The sequence below is a fragment of the Malurus melanocephalus genome, unplaced genomic scaffold, assembly GCF_030028575.1.
Source record: "Malurus melanocephalus ecotype Western Australia unplaced genomic scaffold, MMel_1.1 scaffold_34, whole genome shotgun sequence".
Classification (NCBI taxonomy): Eukaryota; Metazoa; Chordata; class Aves; order Passeriformes; family Maluridae; genus Malurus; species Malurus melanocephalus.
In genome coordinates, this window is record NW_026623266.1 from 3,071,052 (window position 1) to 3,077,051 (window position 6,000).

Consider the following 6,000-nt stretch of genomic DNA (forward strand, 5'->3'; position numbering starts at 1 on the left):
GGACCATTAGGAAAATKATGGGAGAGGAAGGAAAAAAGTCTTCTGCCTACCCTAAATGTATGAGATAAAGCCAGTGTTGGATACAAAATACTGAATAATTTTAAAAGTTCGAATTCTTTCAGTGGGGAAAAAAAAACCAACATGTACTTGTGTGCACACATACAAGCACACACTTTTTTTTTTTTTTTTTTTTAAACCTGATTGGAAAAGTTATATATTGCTTTACATGAAATGGAGATTTGGCTCCATGTCTAGGGTCACACATGCCAGGCTCTCGTCCATGGCAGATTGTCYGAATCCCAGTTGGACTTTCAAATGGTATTTCATATTTGAAATAATATACATCATAATAATATATATATAATATATATATAATGTCATCATTAGTGAAGCCAAACTGACAAGTCCAGTATCATTTTCTTGTTCTTACATACCATGGCCCAATCCTGCTTCCTGCTGAGTCCAAGAGGCTCAGAGCAGGACCCTGCTTGGAAATGCTGTGCTTCTGCTGTGCAGCTCCCRCTGCCAGGGCATCACAAAATATTTATATTTACAGCTAAAGGCAGATATGCAATTGTGCCTTGACATAAACATGCAAAGCTTTCTCTTTCTGCTAGTTTTGAAGCTCAGTGTTTGGATCATGTTCTATTATTACGAAAAGTTAAGTCTCACAGACAAGGTATTTGCTCGCTCCTTGACAGCATGCATTAGCGGTTCAGGCACTGCAGGTAGCTCGCAGCTCAAGGACTTGCAAAGCCTTGAAGAGAAGACAACACCACTGCCAAGCACAGAGCCAAACTGAAGYTGCTTTGTTTCTTATCATCAGATAACTTGTTTATCCGTTTGATTTGACTCTAGGCAGATTTTGTGAATGATGAAGAGAGGCAAATTGCATGAGTGGGTTTGGGTAAATTCCCGGCTTCACTGTTACTACTCTGTCTGTCTGCTGCATGACATTTTACTCCTTGGCTAATCTCAAACCAAGGCTGCAGAGAGAGGATGGAGGATAATAACAGAGCTTCATTCTTATAGCTTTCAGGAACTTATCTCTCCTTTACTTGTTTGGTGGGATGGTTTTTGCCTGGGAAAACATACTGCTTTTCCCACTCTTTCAAGGTGAAATAAATCGTAGAATCATAGAATCAAAGAATGGTTTGTGTTGGAAAGCACCTTAAAGATCATCTCATTCCAGTGCTGCTGCAGGGGCAGGGATACTCTTCAGAGCAGGTTCTCAATGCCCTATCCAACCTGACCTTAAACACTTCCAGGGATGAAGCATCCATAGTTTTTCTRGGCATGCTCTCAAGTAAAGAATTTCTTCCTAATATCTAATCTAAACTTACCCTCTTGTCAGTTTAAAACATTCTCCTGAAGTCACTGCCTGGCTTTGTAAAAAGTCCCTCTCCAGCTTTCCTGTAAGACCCCTTCAGGTCCTGAAATATTKATTACATCCATGTGATTCCTGATCCGGGCTGCATAACCCAAGTGTCTGGTAATGATGAGCTGTGCATTAAGCCAGAACATAAAAACAAAACAACAAAAACCCACCAGAAACTCTGCTCTACAGCTGAGACTTAGAGGCTCATGCTGTTTTTGCCATTTAATTTGCCACAGGATAATTAGAGCCTCCTACGACGATTTTCACTTTGCAGAGAGGAAGATGCAGACCCTTCAGCATGGTCTCCCTCCATGCATAAGGCATTTCCCTCCTGCAGCTCTTCTGTTGCCAGCATGGGGTGCAGGGGCTGGCAATTGACCACAGCAGACTGAGACCTCATTTTTACTCACTGATACAACAGTGTTTATGCCTTTTATTTTTCCATGCGAGATAAGCTTATTAGGTTTTTTAGTACATTATAAAAATGCATTAAATACATTTGAAGTGGCTGGAGAAGGGGGAGTTTGTATTGTTTGTGACCCTGTAAGATTTCATACCTATAACAGTGAAGGTTTATTTTCTCCCATGGGCTTCTACAGGTCTTGAAATTAGCCCTATGTGTGGYTAATTTTTCTGTGGGGTTATGACAACTCCCTGGAATGAAAATAAGCATATTTTCCCATTCTGTGTCATGTTTCAAAGATTGTACTTTTTCCCTGGTAAATGACAGCTTTAATTTWAAAAAAATCATATTTCTGTGCAATGAAGGACATACATCAGACCTGATCACCTGGACATGAATATAGACATGGGCCAAAATAATGCCACCAGCTTCTATGCCTCTGCACGTAGAAGCATCTTGTTGCAAAAAAAGTTAATTTTTGTAACTTACTTTGCATTGGACACAAGGAAGAGATGGCTAAACTGAAATCTGTGCATGCAATACTGAAGGATCCTTGCTCTTATTTTACTCTTTCCAATCCTATTTAATATATTACATCAAATACTCATATTCACTTCTGTTTCCTTAATGAACTGACTAACATTATTATTTTCAAAGAAAGCCCTCAGATTTCATGAGCCCTATGGCTCTTTTCCCTAGTGCTATTATACAATTTATATTGGTCTTGATTTGCCCATCTCATGCTTGCCCATCTCATGCTTGCGCTTACGCTACAAAACCTAAATTACATTATCCAACCTTGCAGCCACTGCACATCTCACCTTGTGTATTACAAAAAGCTAATCCTTCCTCCTGATTCTCAATTTCTCTATGGGTGCAAATGAAAGCTAGTTAAAAAGAAATACATTTAAATCCCAAAAGATACATGAAGATGCTGCGTGCATTTTTCTGTCAGACAAACTTCTCCATTTTTCTGTAGCTTCCAATAATTCTCAAATATTCGATACTTATAAAGTGGAATAATCTGTCCTTGTGTGTGTTTRTGTTAGAGGTATGGCAATACAGAAAGTGTTACAGAGTTTTTAAGTCTTTGCCAGTCATGGATTAAACCCAGGTTTTATACTTAAATCCGAGGATTAGCTTTCTCTGTAAGACTTGGCACAGACGTCTTATGACTTCTCAAAGACATGTTTTGGTCTAGTCATGGTATTTCCAAATTTTGACTCTGGCCAGCTGTTGATAAAAATTCTAGGACACAAGGTTCCCTGCAGACAAACTCAGTGGAGAAACCTACACTATGTTAGACACTGAAAAAGARCTTTTCTTCCACATACTTCTTTGAAAGCGACTTTTTGGAAGGAGAAACAATTCCAGGCTACTTAATTTGAAAGGGACAGCCTGTGTATCTGATCTGAATCTGWCAGAAAAGAGAACATTCCTAGAATCATAGAATCACTTGGAAAAGACCTCTAAGATCATTGAGTCCACCAAGTGATCCAGCACTGTCAAGCCCACCACTAAACCATGTCCCCAAGTGCCATATTGACACACCTTTTGAACACTTCCAGGGAYGGTGGTTCCACAACTTCTCTGATCAGCCTGGGTCAGTGCTTGAGAACTCTGCTGTAGAATTACTTGAGCTATCCTGGATGTACAGAACAGGGAGAGATTCATCCTCTTAGTCACCCATGTGAGGATTTAAACACAATCCCTAGCAGTGCTGCTCAGCATTCTTAAGCCATTAAAGCAGAGATAAGATCATGACAAGAGCAGGCTGGTAATGTGGCAGGCATGGCAAGGCGTGGKACAGCTCTTGGTGAGCCATGCATGRCTTCAGGTCTTCTTTGGGGTGGCCAAGCTGACTGTGCCAGCTGAACACAAGAAGCCAAGGTATGGGCCAGTCAGCAGCAGGATAGGATATAGGCATCCCTCAGAGGGCAACAGAGAGACAGGCCAGGCACAGTGGGGTGTCTGCTGGAATAGATCACCGAACCATAAAATGGTGTGAGTTGGAGGGCGTCTTAAAGATCATCCAGTTCCAATCCCCGCTGTGACACCTTCCTCTAGACCATGTTTYTCAAAGCCTCATCCAACCCAGTCTTGAACACTCATGAGGTGGGGACAGCCACAGCTTCTCTGGGAACCCTATGCCAGCACCTCACCACCCTCACAGGAAGAATTTCTTCCTAATACCTGATCTAACTGCACCTTCTGTCAGTTTAAAGCCATCCCCACTTGTTCCATCACTACACGCCCTTTTAAAAAGTCCATCTTTGGCTCTCTTGTCATAAGTTTAGACTTCCTCAGTATAGTTTTGCTCAGGAGTCCAGACATCTGGAATTCTTGATGCTGCCTCTATCCCCCAAAGTAGGAGCTGAAAGCTGTCTACATCTCTGCCAAGCTCATGCAACATGGACATCCATCCAGTCATCCAAATACCAGTGTTCAACAGCTCTGCCTCACCAGCTTACTCTGTGCTTCCTATTTTGTTTTTATAGCTAGAATTTACAGTTTCACCCTGCAGCACCCACAAAAGTGCACAAACATAAGAAGGAATCACATCCACCACCTCAGTACTAACTCCAGTAAAATGGAGACAGCAACTGCCTTTCCTCCCCCCGGCTGTTCATCTCCTACAAGGGAAAGAAAAGACAACAATAAAAAGAGACTGAATAAGAAAGAGAAAGTCACATGAATCAACACAAATAGGAGCATCTCACACAAAGAACGGGCTCAATCAGCTGGGCAAAGGACCTGGTAGGAGTGGCATACCCACCATGCTGCCAATTACAATGGAACCTGACTGCATTGTGATGGAAAAGACACTTTTTTTCTTCTTCCTTATAGCTACTTTGGTAATAGGTAATTTGTCTTAAAAACAGGGGAAAGAAAATGCTCTAGTGCAAGTGGTGGATAGCAACTGTGAAGTAGGCAGAAAGAAATGCAGAAAATAATTTTTTGCTGCAGCCACCATCACTCYTGTGTACCATGCAGTATTTCCTTAAGAATAAAAAGGGGGGAGCTTTTATATCTTCCTTTATGTTTGCCCTCCCCAGGGTCTAATGCTACTGCCTGAGCACCTAAGGCAGAAATTTAAGTGGCTCAATCTCACCCACAATTTTTGCCCCTCCATTTGCAGCACCACGGCAGCTCCTCCAAACCCAGCAGCACACAGCAGACCACTTCCATCTGCTGTGGTTGGCCATTCTTGTGGTGATTTCTATGTGCTGTTTTTTCTCTGCAGTGGGATCCTCAGGTRTATTCTGGCCTTAGCAAGTATTTTCATTATTTGACCTGCCTAATCAGAACCAGTTTTCAAACTCCATTTTTTATTAACTTGCTAAAAAAAAAAAGGAATAAAAAGAGAAGTTTCAGACAAAGCTGATGGTAAACAGATGCTATTCAGCTAATAGTGGTAGGTTCTYTAGGTACTCAAATACAGAGATGGGTCTGAAAAGAACAAAATCTTCCAAACACTTGTTTTAATGAGTAGGCTTTCTTGCATTTGATCATCTGTTTTCTCAGAGGAAAATGTTAAGGAGGCTTGTGATTAGCCAGAGGCAATTCACTACCCAATATAACACAGACGTGGGGGAGTGAACTGCTGATGCTCCATGTCACACACAGTCCCCTTCCCCCTCCCTCCCCATCCTCAGCTACTGCTGCAGCTGAAGCCAAGCCACTGGATATACAACCTGGAATCATATGATCAAAATAATTGCAAAACAATAACTTCTGTAGCTAAGCAAACCCAGGCAGCTTGCAGAGACTGTCAATCTCCACACTTACAAGCCGCAATCTATTTTCACCACCGTAGGCTGCCAGGTTAATTAAATGGGACTCCTCATGGTGTCAGGAAGGAAGTCAAGCAGCAAGTGTTTGTAGGAACAGGCTTTAAAGAGAACAGCATATAAAAAAGGGGAAAAATCTACCGGGAACACATGCTTCTGTACATTTGTTGGGAGATGCAATATGCCTGGCTGCTGCAGAGGGTCCCTTCCTAAGTGGTGTCCTAGTTAACCCTGATGCAGTAATGCCTCTGTTCCTCACTTCTAGGGATGTTGGGATGAATCCTCAGCTCAAAGTATTTTGTCATGAGTGCTATTCCCTGACAAAAAGCCAGGTCCCGCGAGCTACTGAACACTTCCAGCTTCTATGTTTTTCAGAATAAGCCCTGAAAGTCTTCTTTTTTCTTCTCTCTCTTTTTTTTTTTTTTTTT

At 41.8% G+C, this 6,000-nt stretch overlaps 1 protein-coding gene across 3 annotated transcripts in view; it reads left to right on the plus strand.

Annotated features, from left to right (window-relative positions):
- Window positions 1-6,000, plus strand: part of TENM4 (teneurin transmembrane protein 4) — a 585,345-nt gene that overhangs the window by 284,200 nt on the left and 295,145 nt on the right. The gene's annotated exons all lie outside the window — the stretch shown is intronic.